Genomic DNA, 13,839 nt, shown 5'->3' with positions numbered 1-13,839 from the left:
CTGAGTGCCAACTTGAGAGTATTCAAAAGGGTCAGCCAACCCATTTCCCAGGAAATGCAGAGGTAAGAGCTAGAACTCCTGAGATTTAGTGGTGGGGCAGGTGAAGACAGATTTGACAACTTGTGGACTCTCCGATCAATGTGGGTCAATTGAAAGAAGGCTATGGCAATGCCAGGCATGGTGATTACTACACAGTGGAGGTTGCTGGGTGATTCAAACATGTGACTCAGACCTTGACCTTCTAGTAGGATCGTTAGATTTAGCAAATAAAAACGCAGGACATCCAGTTAAATTTGATTTTAACTAAAGAATAAAAGCTTTTATAGTATAAGTATGTTCTGTATAATTTTTAGACATACTAACAATTTATTTGCCGTTCATTTGAAATTCAAATTTTCCTGGGTGCCCTATACATTATCTGCAATCCCACCATCTAGGAACTTGAATTTGTTTTAAATTTGATTCCATCCCCAATGTTTTCTATGTTGTCTCACAGGTAAGAACCAGAAAAGGTCACAGTGAAAGCGTGCCTGCCTTTCCTATGAAGCCGCTGCTCATGACGAGACCCGTCACCTCATCTAGTTCCCTTGAATAAGGATTCATGGAATAAACCCCTTCTAAAATTTGTTTTCAAAAATAAATGTTGTTCTCATCTAAAGAGCTAAACTATATTCCTTCATCATAAATGTCCTTTTTGCCTTGATGTCTAAGGAGCTTGGAACTTGAATTGCTGCTCCAGTCCAGAAATCATTTTGGCATAGGTCCATTTTTCACAAAGTGTGTTCTGCCTTAAAAAACAAAAAACAAAAACAAAAACAAACAAACAAAAAAAAACCTGTAGTGGTATCCCTCTCTTAGAAGTTTATAGTACTTTTTAACAAATTAAAGAATCTGAGAAATTTTACAGTAAAAAAATCTCTTTAGCTTTTTTCTACCCAGAGTCTGCTTAATTTGTTTGATTAAAGAACATTTTTAAGAAAAACCTATTGACACCCAGTGAAACTAGTTGATTGAGTAACTTAGTTTGACAAATGTTGGTTTGAGGTTTTGATATGTTGATTTTCTCCTCAGTCTACATGATTTTCACCTTCTATTTAAATATTAACTCTTTTATTCTACACATATTTATTGTAAGCCACCTCAAGTCTCGCTTTCAAACTATTCGACAAGTAAATTCTAAACAAATAAGGAGATAAATGCCCTGAGGTGGTTGACATGTTTCACATACACAGTACACGAACTATTCACAAAGGACCCGAGACTCAGAACATTCAGAGAATCATGCTCTTTAAAGACACCTCTTTCCCTTTTCCCTCTCTACAACAGTGCTCCCGTATGTGAGGGTACCGCTCCCCAAAAGAACCTGCCTCTTCCTTTCTGCCATCAGCTCCTGCCCCCAACACAACCCTTCACCTGGGTTGGGAGCCACAAAGGCTGCTGGCACTCCCTGAATCCAGTCTCTCCCAGGTGCAACCTTCCACCCCAGGCACCACTGAATTTAGCAGGAGCTTCAGGCTTGGGAGTACATTACATATGTAGTACTTAGGGATGCTTTGGGGATAAAAGGGGTAGCGACCATGTGAGTTATTGTTATAACGGTCTCAATTACTAACTTAGCCCTCAAGCAAGACCTCTTGGTACCTACCAATCATTCCAACACAATATAAATCTATTTGTCATAGAGAAATCTCATTCCAAGGGGGAAAGACACCCTTATTTATTCCAAGGCTGATGGCAGGTACCAGAAACCTGGAATGACAGAATAGTCCATGAGTATTTTAATTTTTATTATTTTCTAAAACCAGTTTCCAACAGCTGGTCGCCAGTTGCCCCCTAACACGGACACATAAAAGCAAAGCTTCAAGCACTGTGCCAGCCAGGATCAGGGAAGAAACACGGCCCTCATAAATCAAGGCTGCGCTGCTCTACAGCTTTAACTCAATGAAGTGCATGTGTGTGGGATAAAGGGGACAAGCTCCACCGGGGAAAAAAGAAGGCTCCTCCCCCACAGATAAGACAGCGCTGGTTTGGACAAAGCCTTTGTCATCCTCTCAGTCTCCTTGCACCAGCCATATCATTCAGTCAAGACCACATGCTCCCACGGGCAAAGCTTCCAAGAGCCTAGTCCTGGCTCTTTTTAAAGATAAACCTGATCCCTGTTGTTTGAGCTTCCGAGAGGGTGAGCTCTCAAGAGACTAAGCAGAGCAGAGATCGGAGCATGGTTCATTCCTGACTTGTTGGAGGGCAATTTGCTGGAGACTGTGAGGCAGATTTGGGCTGGGTTCTAAAAAAGGGAGAAAAAGGGAAGTCATATTTAAGGAGAGAAAAGGCTGAAATAAAAGGGGGAAAAGTAGAAGGAAAAATGGAAAACATGCAAGCACCCCCCCCCCCAAACAGTTGAACTTCCATTCAGCACAGAAGAATAATTTTCCAAGGACCAACTCACGCAACATTCAGAGGACATCATAAGCTAAGTACTGAGTTTCAAAATAAACTCTTAGAGTTCAAGAGACCAGGACAAATTCCATAAGGGATAGAGTCCCACACTGGCTTTTAACTTATAATTAGGGAAACAGTAGATTCTCTTTCCACATTACCAGATGAAAATGACCAGAAATATGTCAGTAGAATACAGTCAAAGGAGAATATATCAGGGCATTCAGTCTTATGTTATTGCCAACACTGTTACGCTCTAGAACATCCAATGGCAAGGCATTCAGAATTCTCCAGTATAAACATGTACCCCCACCTAATCCCCAGAACTGGTAGTATTGGTCAGAAACATGGTCTTGACACTAAAAGGGTCTTGAGGCTAATGCTGAGAAGGAAATATTAATGAATTCAGTGTGGTCCATAATTTAATCACTCTTTCACCTGTGAAGGTCAATTCTATGCAAGACACTGTGCCAGACAGCTATCCAGGTAGAATGGGAATCCCAGACCCAGCATTCCTGCTGCCTTCCAACCCTATTCTAGCACAGATACACATGACTGAAGGATGTCAGATTGGGTGCCCTAAGAAAGACTGGGAAGCAGTGAGCATTAGACTTCAAATGGGGACCAGAAATCATGTGATTAACATTAATCACTCGTATTTGTAGTGCCCCAATACAGTCAGACTCCATGTGCTACCGGGCAGTCCTAATATATCCTAAAGGAATCAGGATGAATCATTTTATCTCCATTTTACAGCTGAGCAACCGAAGCTCTGAAGAGTTAAAAGACTAGCCAATGGTATCCAATCTCTAAGTGACAGATACAGCCTGACTTCATCACTCAATATCACCTTTTCAAAGGGCCTTCCTTAACTGATTAAGGTCAACCAAAGACTCTTATAACTCCATATCAACACTACCTTTGTTCCTACCAAAATCTCCTTTCCATACTACAACCACAGGAAAACCAGCTGCCAAAGGAATCAGATGTTTATATAACTACAACTATTCACATAATCATCCCAAGATAAGCTCCCAAACTTAATGGTCTTCTGTGACTTGTGGATGATCCTATGAAAAATCTTGATTTTAAAACAGAGGGAAAATATTAAAACTGTAAACATATAACCCTATTCCTCTATGCCATTTACAAAGAAACTACCCAATGAGCTATAGGCCATAACATATAAGGCAGAACATGGGGCAAAATTTAATTATAAGTAATACATTTGATAATAGAAAAAAGGTACTATCATAAGGTTCACACATATAAGTGTTAAAAAAAAAAAGGATTCTAATATTATAGAGACACCATCAAAATTAAATCTTTCTATACATAGCCTCTCATCTTAAGAAAGAAAACAGTGAATAACTGACAACCTAAGATTTTTTTGTACTAACTTAAGATCTGGAAAAATATTTAAAAGAGATACTATTCATTTCTTCTAATTAAAACTTGGGCAAATTATTTTAAAATAAAAATATATTTACATGTTTTCTCATCTGTAAAAGGTAGATGATAGAGAATGTTGCTGTTCTTGAAGGCCAAATGAGAGGGAAGGGTCCCAGAAGGGGTTTTGATACCCTTAGAAAATAACAGAGGACACTGCTTTATTTTGCTTGTTATTATTAGTATTGTTTGTGTTTAATTACGGGATTTACTAATTTATCATTCTACTCTATCTATTCTCACTTCGTAAAACTCTAGTAACTAAAGTCTTCTGTAAATTAGGGAGGTTTGTAGGCTACTTACAATAAGAATATTTACGAGAAGAGGTTTTTAATCTACTGTCATAATTTTATGATAATATTCACATAGATGACTCTTTCAGTTCACTTTCCTTCCACTCAGATTCTTAAACTTCTCACTTCCAACAATATTGTCTCCCATCCTACTTCAGCTGCTCACGCACATGCTCATCCTCATTAACAATAAGTGCATACCACATAAAATCTCAACTTTAAGTATTCTATGCTCTAGCCAGTGGCTTCTATTTCTCCATCTTATTTACTTTACTATTCTGACTCCTACCAGTTCTTTGACATCACAAAGACCAAAAAAAAATTATACTTGCATGATTTTTAGTACTGTACGACCTCATCTCCTTCCTATCCTAGTTTGGAGACTCCAGTTCATCGTTATAATCACTGTCTTGTAAAATATTGTTGGCTCCCTTGGCCAAATCTCCATTTAACAGATCCTTCTGGCAAAATCTCAACAATGACAAAATCTTAAATGCTATCTATCCCACATCTGCCTTTATTCAGTTGAATACATCTGAACAAAAACACACATCTAAATCGATGAGTCTTATTCTAATTTCATGACCAGTAACACCAGTGGGACCGTTGTGCTACCTGGCAGTCTTAATATATTCCCTTAGATTCTTCATTTTTCTACTTTTGTAGATGTTAACCTTCTCTTCTCTTCTCCAAACCTCCATCATCCTCCCCTTTATCTTTACTTTCAGTTAATGGCCTTACTTCCTATTTCACTGAAAAAAGAAAAGCAGTCAAAAGGGATCCTCAAAGAGAAAAAGTGTGTAGAGTTTAGAAACTAATACAAAGAAAAAAAGGGGGGAGCTAATACAGAGAGAAAACAAAAAAAATTGTAAACACTTAATCCAAATGAGTTATTGTTAAATAGAAACAGATTAAATACTCCAATTAAAAGATAAAGATCATCAGACTCAATCAAAAACTAAAACCGAACTACATGCTACTTAGAAGAATATTTTAAATATAAAGACATAGAAAAGTTGAAGTTAAAAAGGTATAAAAAATATATTTTAAACACCAGCTAAAATAAACCTAATATAGATTTACTAGTGTTAAAATAAACCTTAAGAAAAGAAGCATTATTAAATAGATATTTCATAATATTAAACATTTACTCCCCAAAACACAAAACAATTATAATTTATATGCACCTACTAATATAGCCCCAAAATTTACAAAGTAAATATCATCAGAAAGGAAGAATAAATATAAATAATTCTACAATAATAGAGATTTTAACACATCTCTCTTAGCTACAGATCAGGGATCTAAAAAGCAGAAGGATATAGAAGATTTGAATACTACAATTAAGAAAACGATTACACGCGCGCACACACACACACACACACACACACACACACACATATATAATATTGCAACCAACAACTAGAAAACATTTATAAAAATGACATATGCTGGGCCATAAAACAAGTTTGAACAAATATCAAATGAGTGAAATTATTCAGAATTCACATTCTAAGCACAGAATTAAAATAGAAATTAACAACAAAAAGATAACTGGAAAATTGCCATGCTTAGAAATGAAAACATAAACTTCAGGTCAATGATGGACCAAGAAAAAATATGACAACAAAAATTTTTAAACGATTTGAACCAAATATTAATATCATATATCAAAACTCCTTGGATGCAGCTAACGTCATGCTTAGAATGAAATTTATACCCTTAAAGAAAAAAGGTTAAAAACCATTTTTCAGCATCTATATTAAAAAATTAAAATACAACTGCAAATTAAACCTAAAAAGAAGAAGGAAGGAGATAATATATATAAGAAATTAATAAACTAGAAATATAAATACACAATAAAGAGAATCAATGGTGCCAAAGGTGTTTTTTCCAAGACTAATAAATTTAAAACTTCTGTCAAAACTAGTCAAGAAATAAAAGACAGAAGGCAAAGATGACCTATAGCAAGAAATTTAGATATTATTGCAAATCCCATAGAGATTAAAAACAAAGAGAATATATTAAGAATAACTTTATGCCAATAAATTTTAAAATATAGGTATAACAGACATTCCTAGGAGAACAAAATGTACTAAAACAGACATAAGAAAATCAGAGAAGTTTTATACACATATTAAAATAACTGAATCCATACTATTAAATCTACCTACCAAGAAAACTCCAGACCCAAGTGACTTCAGCAATGAATTCTACTAAAATTTATGCAAAAAATAACATCAATCTTATATAAACTGTTCCAAAATATAGAAAAATAAAAGCAAATTACAACCAATTTTATGAAGACAGAAAAACTTCAATACCAAAACCTGGCAAGGACATTAAAAATTATTAAATCACAGGCCAATCTCACTCAAAAACATAAATTAAAAAATTCAAAAAAAATACTTATAATTTGAATAAAACTATATACACCACAGGATAATACATCATGACTAAACTGAATTTATTATAGAAATACATGGTTGGCTTAACATTTGGAAAGCAATCTGTATAACTTACCATGTTAATAGAATAAAGTAGATGACACGCATATCATAAGTTGTAAAATTTTTAAATAAAATTTAAGTATCCAATCATGATTTTTTTAAAGCAAGAAAAGAAGTGAATTTCTTTGATCTAATAATGTATATTTGCAAAAAGAAACCCAAAACCATTATTTTTCATGGTAAAATTTTAAATGATTTCCTTCTGAGAACAAGAATTAGAGAAGGATGTCCACTTATTTATTCCTATTCAATTGTCCTAGGCGGTATAAAATGACAAGGAAAAAAGTATAGGCAGGACTTCTACGTATGGTGGAACAAGGAGCTCAACAAATCCAACCCCAAATAAATAACATAACTCTGGACAAAATTGTTAGAAATTTTGATTAAGGGCTCTTGAAATGAACCAAAGGCAATCAACAAACTAAGAAGTGTTTATTTGTAAAAAACTACTGAGGTTTGGGTAAGAACAGTGGGAATATGTGTCTTACTTACTTGGAGCTCCTGCCATCCCCTCCTCAGTTCAATTGGCAAGGTCGTTCCCCCGAGAAGGGCTGTCTGTGAAACCAGCAGCTTTTTTATGAGAAGGAAGCTATCTTTCTTGGGAGGCACCGTCATTAAAAGTAGCAAACTCAGTAAGAAATGAATAGAGAAGTCCTACAGCCCTGCTAGCTTAAGATCAGAGACTTTGCTGGGATGAATGGCAGACCAGAGGACTAGCCAGAAACTTAACAGGGAAATCTTTGAAATGAGAAAGTAACAGAAGTGGTTGGTTAACTTTCCATACATCCTAGCTGACTGGTAGACTGTATATACACAGAGGAAAACTGAAAGTTTCTGAAGGAAAATAAAACTTATGAAAGGCCTGAAAACAGCCCGAACTTTGAATGTACTACTAAACCTACACACAGATCCACTGACAGAGGGTACAAGGCTTAGTGCTGGGGATGTGTGAGTACAATCTCTTATCAATTTCTGGCTGATAACTAAGCTCTTTAGAAACAATGATGATCCCTAGGAAGCAAGGCTAAAATTAAAAAATGAAAATGTAAAAATAAATTAAGCAAAAAAACCAGCAACTCTATATTGTAGGGATGATAATTTCCACAGATCAGGCAAGTTACATGAAAACAAAATCATCCATATTAAAAAAAAAAAGAAAGAAAGAAAAAAGCAATAACAATAACAACACTCAGAAAGAAAAATCAGAATCCAGAGTTGCTAAATGTTCAGTTTTCAACCAGCAATCAGGAGACATGCAAAGAAATAGGAAAGTGTCATTCATACTTACAAGTGTGTTCAGAGGTTGGAGTTAGCAAAGATTTCAAAGCAATTTATTATAAATGTGTTCAAAGACTAATGAAAGGAAACCATGTTTAAAGAATTAAAGGAAAACATGATGACAGTGACTCAACAAATGGAGAATATCAGTAAAGGGTTTAAAACTATACAAAAAATGAATAAAATGAAAATTCTAGAGCTATACTGAAAAGTGCTATTTTGAAATAATAATTCACTATACTGGTTCAACGTTATATTTGAGATGGCAGAAGTAAATATTGATGAACTTGAAAATATATAAAATGGTCCAATCTGAATAAATACATTTTTTCTTTTATTCCTTTGCTTTCCTTAAAAGTAAAAATTATATGTCCTTAATTATAACACTGTACTGTTGGATTTACAATATACACAGATATCATAGCCAGGTCGATTACTGCACTAATTAGTAGAGTGGCAAATGTAGGTATACTTAAGTAAAATTACTATATTTTACTGTAATTGAGTCGTTATTTACATGAAATTGAGTTTGATCAGTTAAAATGCATATTGTAATCCCCAAAACAACCTTTAAGGGAATAACACAAGAAATATAATTAGAAAATGAACTGAGAAATTAAAGTTGCACATTAAAAATGTTTAACACACAGAAAAAGCAGTGAATGATAAATGGAAGGACAGAGTCTAAAGACATATAGAAAACAAAAAGTGGTAGATACAAATATAAATATATAAATAATAGCATTACATGAGTATGGACTAACTACATAAATCAAAAGTGGTGACTGTTAAACTGAATTTAAAAAGCAAGATTCAACTACATGCAATTTATCAGAGGCACACTTTTGATTCAAGACACAAACAGATTTAAAGTAAAAATATTAAAATAAAAATATATACATACCATGCAAATAGTAACTATGAGAGAGCTGAATGGCTATTCTAGTGTCAGGCAAAATATACATAAAGACAAGAAATATTACTAGAGACAAAGAGGGCTATTTTGTAATGGTAAAAGGATCAATAAATTAGGATAACGTAATCATTATAAAATATACATAACTAATGAGTTATGACAGAATTGAAAGACACAACTCAATGATTAAAGTTGTAAATATCAGTGTCCCATTTTCACTAATTAATGGAACAACCAGAATGAAAATCAGCAAAGAAACAGAAGACTTTTATACACTATTATAACAAATGTGACCTAACCAACATTTACGTAACACACCACCCAACTACAGCAGAATCCATATTCTTTTCACGTACACATAAACATTCTCCAGAATAAACCATATGCTATGGCATAAAATAAGTCTTGATAGATGTAAAAAGACTGAAGTCATTCCAAGTATGTTCCCCAACCACAATGGAATTTGATTAAAAACCAAGAACAGAAATGAATTAAGAGTGCCCTAAACATCTGTTAATATAACAAAACATTTCTAACCCAAGGATGAGAGAAGAAATCACAGGAGAAATGAGAAAATGTTTTACAGTGAATTAAAACTAAGTTACAACATATCAATATGTTTAAAACACAACTAAAGCAGTGCTTAGAGGAAAATTTTTAATTAAAAACATTAAAAAGAAAAAAAATCTCATATCAATAAGCATTTACACTTTAAAAACTATAAAAGGAAGAATAAGTTAAATCTAAAGCAAGAAGAAAAAAGAAAATAAAAATCAGAGTGGAAATCATTGAGATAGAAAAGAGAAAATAGATAAAAATAAATAAAACTAAAAGTTATGCTTAGAAAAAATTTTTTTTTATTTTATAAAACTTTAGCTAGACTAATCAAGAAAAAAAAAGAGAAGACAAAAATTATCAAATTTAGGAATGAAGGAAGGGATACCACTACCACATCTACAAAAATTAAAAGGATTATAAGGGAATGTCATAAACAACTTTGTACTAACAAATTAGATAGCTTATATGAAAAGAAAAATATATAGTTACAAAATGTTAATTTAAATTTAAATTGTAGTACTTTAATTTCTTTCCACAATCTAAAGACCAGGGTTAGATATCTTCACTGGTAAATTATTTTAAATATTTGAAGAAGAAAAAGTATGTGATTCCTACACAAACTTCTTCAGACAATAGAGATGGAGGAAACACTTCTAAACTCATTCTATGAAGCTAATAGTACTCTGATAACAAAGAAGAAGACATCATAAATGAGGAAAAGAATAGATTTATATCCCTGATGTATATACATGCAAACAGCTTTTACAAAATATTAAAATGAATACAACATAGAAAAGGAATTATACAACATGACCACATATAAAACAAATTCTACATTACCAAGAAAGATTTATCACTGGAATGCAAGGTTGGTTTATAATTTGAAAATCAATCATTGTAATTCACCATATTGATAGAATAAACAACAAATAATACAAGAAGACCAAAGTTTGAGGTCCCATATCGCCCGTTCTCAACACTTATTAATCTCCATTAATCAAGACAGGATGAATGAAAGGATACACATGGAATTATTACTCTGCTCTGTCTGTATGCATTTATACATGAAGATTTTTTTAAAACCACAAATATAGTTTAGTCTTAAGGAATATTTTTAATTAATGATAATAATAACCAGGGAAGTGCAGTACAAGTCAGTTTACCATAAGTAATAATGGTAAATAAAGAATTACCATTAAGAATTATAGGTAGATATAAGCTACTGCTAAAGCTTTGGATTGAATGGTAAGTTTAAGTGTATTAGTTTTTATTTTTTTAATGATATAAAATACCGTTATGCATCTAGCAATGATAACATGTTATGAGCTAAAGTTGACAACAACTCCAATTTTACACTGAGATTGTCAAATGTGTAATATTTTTCTCCCTGTTCAAAATACTTTGATGGCTTCCAATCTCAGAGTAAAAACCAAAGCCTCTTCAAAGTCCTACATGATCGAGGCCTAAATCAACTCTCTGATTTTATCTATTATTTATTCATTCTCTTCGACATACTCTGGCCTCTTTGCTATTCTTCAAACACACCAAGCAGGCTCCTACTTTGCCTTCATTAGCCTTGTTGCACACTCCTCTTGAAACTCTTTTTCTCTAAACAAGCCAATGGCTTGCTTCTTCACTTCTCAGGTCTTTGGTATTGTGTCATCTTATTGGTGAGGACTTCCCTCAACACACTACTGTAAAAAAGCACATACAGAGGCAAACACAACACTTTTACAATGACGTTCATCTTCTTGACCTGGCAACCCTCATTCTATTAAGATTCGACCTACAATTCTTCTACCCGCCAATCATAAATTCAGCCCTCTGAGACTGAGTTACCATCTTCCTTAGCAAAAATAATGGCAAAGATAAATTTTTGCTATTAAATATTCTGGTCCAAAGGTAGTGGGGACTTAAGTAACCTGAATACACAACTCTGATTCCATCTCATTCCTGTGTCTCAGCCTACTTAGCACCTACTCCATTCAACTCACTGTGCTGGGTGATGAAAAGTTCCTGGAAGGAGTGAGGTATGAATAACGTCTTCTAGAGTTTATGATCCATTTTCAGGAGGTGCGATGAAAGAAACAATAGCACCTCCCAAAAAGTGGTGTGAAAAGGATCATTAAGAGTAATTAAGAACTGAGAGTCTGAATGAGAATTCAAATCCCTAGACCTTAGAAGATGAGGCTTTACAAAGGAAATGAGTTTTGAACAGCTTGTGAAGAATGTGGTTAAGTAGGAGGAAGTTGAAGATGGTAACATGACTAAGTAGCAAATATTAGATGTGCAAGATGTTTGGGAGACATGTAACTGGGGCGATGAATTTGGGCAAGGCTACAGTGGTGAGTAAAGCCACAATGTCAAGCTGAAGCTGTGCGTGAGGCAAAAGATTTCCTGCGCTTCATATAGGCAAAACTGGGGTACAGCAGAAACTGACGTATCCATTTAGGCCTGTGTGCTCAGTTGTGGATGTACATATTAAATAAAACACAATGTAGAGTATCAGATATTTTGCTTATCATTTCAACCTTCAACTCTGCTTGTTCTTTAAAAACAGCTAAAATGAGATGAGGACTTTATGTTTTGCATTCCTTTAAATTTTGATCAGCTTATTTTATATTAATGCAGGGTTCTCACAATTTAATAAACATCTACTTACATTAGTTGTTGGGTTATTAACTATTCTCCACATACAGTTCAGACATATTTACATAGCTGCTGTGTGATTTATTAACCCGTTACACTATGTGAAACACAATTAGGCACTCCTACTCAGAGTATTTTGTTTGCTTCATGCTCTGGAATAAGAACTAGAGTTCATGTATTTGTTTATTTTTCAGATACATTTTTTAAGTCCCCAATGCTTTTTTTTTTATGAGTCAGAGCCATTAATGAGAGTAAAATCAACACAACTTGGCAATATAAATTCTGTCTAATAGGGCCTTTTCCATCCAGAGGGGAAGGTGAAAAAAACAGGAATTTGGTTTATTCTACGGCCTATGAGTTAGGAAACATAGGCTTTGTTGACACAGGAAAGGAAGGGAAGCCCCAAGCCAGAGCCTCCCAGAGGGAAATATGTTGTTGCTTCCTGGGGTCTGGCTTCCTGCAGCAGCCAAGCTGTTAACACAAGTGCTCCTGTTCCTATCTACAGGCCCATAAGAGTCGGGGCGGGGGGGGGGGGGGGGGGGGGGGGGGGGGGGGGGGTGGGGGGGGGGGGGGGGGAAGAGGTGGGACGGGTAGAGAAAACAGTTGGGAGGTGATCAGGAGTGGAGGGTGGGGCCTGAATTCTTCTTTATGTGTTAATGTAGTTAAGTGCTCTCTGGTGTCTTTCCCACCTCTTTATGCTTCTAGTTAAGAAACTCTTGTCAAAAAGGTGGAAACTGTGGTCCGCAGACTGCCCGCATCTTTGTGACAAGTGGAATTCAGAGGCTGTCCCAACAACCAGATGAGAGGAAGAGGTATGCATGTGGCTACAGACATGGAGGGACTCAGTCCCCGGGACCTCAAGTGGTTACTATCACCTATATTAAGCTGCATTAGCCAAGGCAGAAAAACAAAACTGTGTCCGTCTGTCCATCCATCTGTCTGATATATAAATATATACATATATATGTGTGTGTATATATACATGTGTGTATATATACATATATATGTGTGTATATATACATATAGATATCATATATATTTAATAGTTATTTTTGTATCAATAGCTCACCTAATAGTAAATAAGCTTGGCCATCAGATTTGTCCCTTTGAGGTCTCTCAGGAAAACAAGAAGGGTAGAAAGTGATTGAGTGGAAAGAAACACTCAGGAGTCTGTCCGGTGTGAATTTCCAGGGTAATAGCAGTGAGGAAACAGCAAACTCAAAGGCATTTGGATTTAGGGGAACAAAAACATTTTTGACTGCAACAAATACAGCTCTTCTGACCTATGTCCTATCACACACAAAACACAACAAAAACCTAAGCTCTCTGATAATGACAGGTCATGGTTCCTGGCATGAAGCCCGCCACCTGGCAGGTCCTAAACAAGTGCTAATCTCTCCTTCTCCTTCTCTTGTACACTAATATACCTCCAAAAATAAGTAGACTTAATACATGAGGTCCAAATTTATACAAAGGTGTATTATATGATAATTTTTTACTTTAAAAAAGTATTTGTTTTCTTTAGCGAATTGATTAATACATTTGAACTATTATTCAGCTTACAACACTCTGCTTCGTACATATTTCAGAGACATACCAGTTACATAAAGTGAGGCAAACTATAGACATGTTTTCAAAGTGTGAGTAAATCTAATTTTTTAGCTAAATCAGACATTAAATTTCCTTGGAGATTTGATTATTCGAAAGGGCCCCAAGGTGAATTTTTTTGGTAAAGCATGAATTCTTTCTG

The sequence above is a fragment of the Rousettus aegyptiacus genome, unplaced genomic scaffold (genome assembly GCF_014176215.1).
Source record: "Rousettus aegyptiacus isolate mRouAeg1 unplaced genomic scaffold, mRouAeg1.p scaffold_m13_p_17, whole genome shotgun sequence".
In the NCBI taxonomy this organism is placed as follows: Eukaryota; Metazoa; Chordata; class Mammalia; order Chiroptera; family Pteropodidae; genus Rousettus; species Rousettus aegyptiacus.
The sequence above is the reverse complement of the archived record's forward strand: the minus strand, read 5'-3'. Positions refer to the sequence as shown.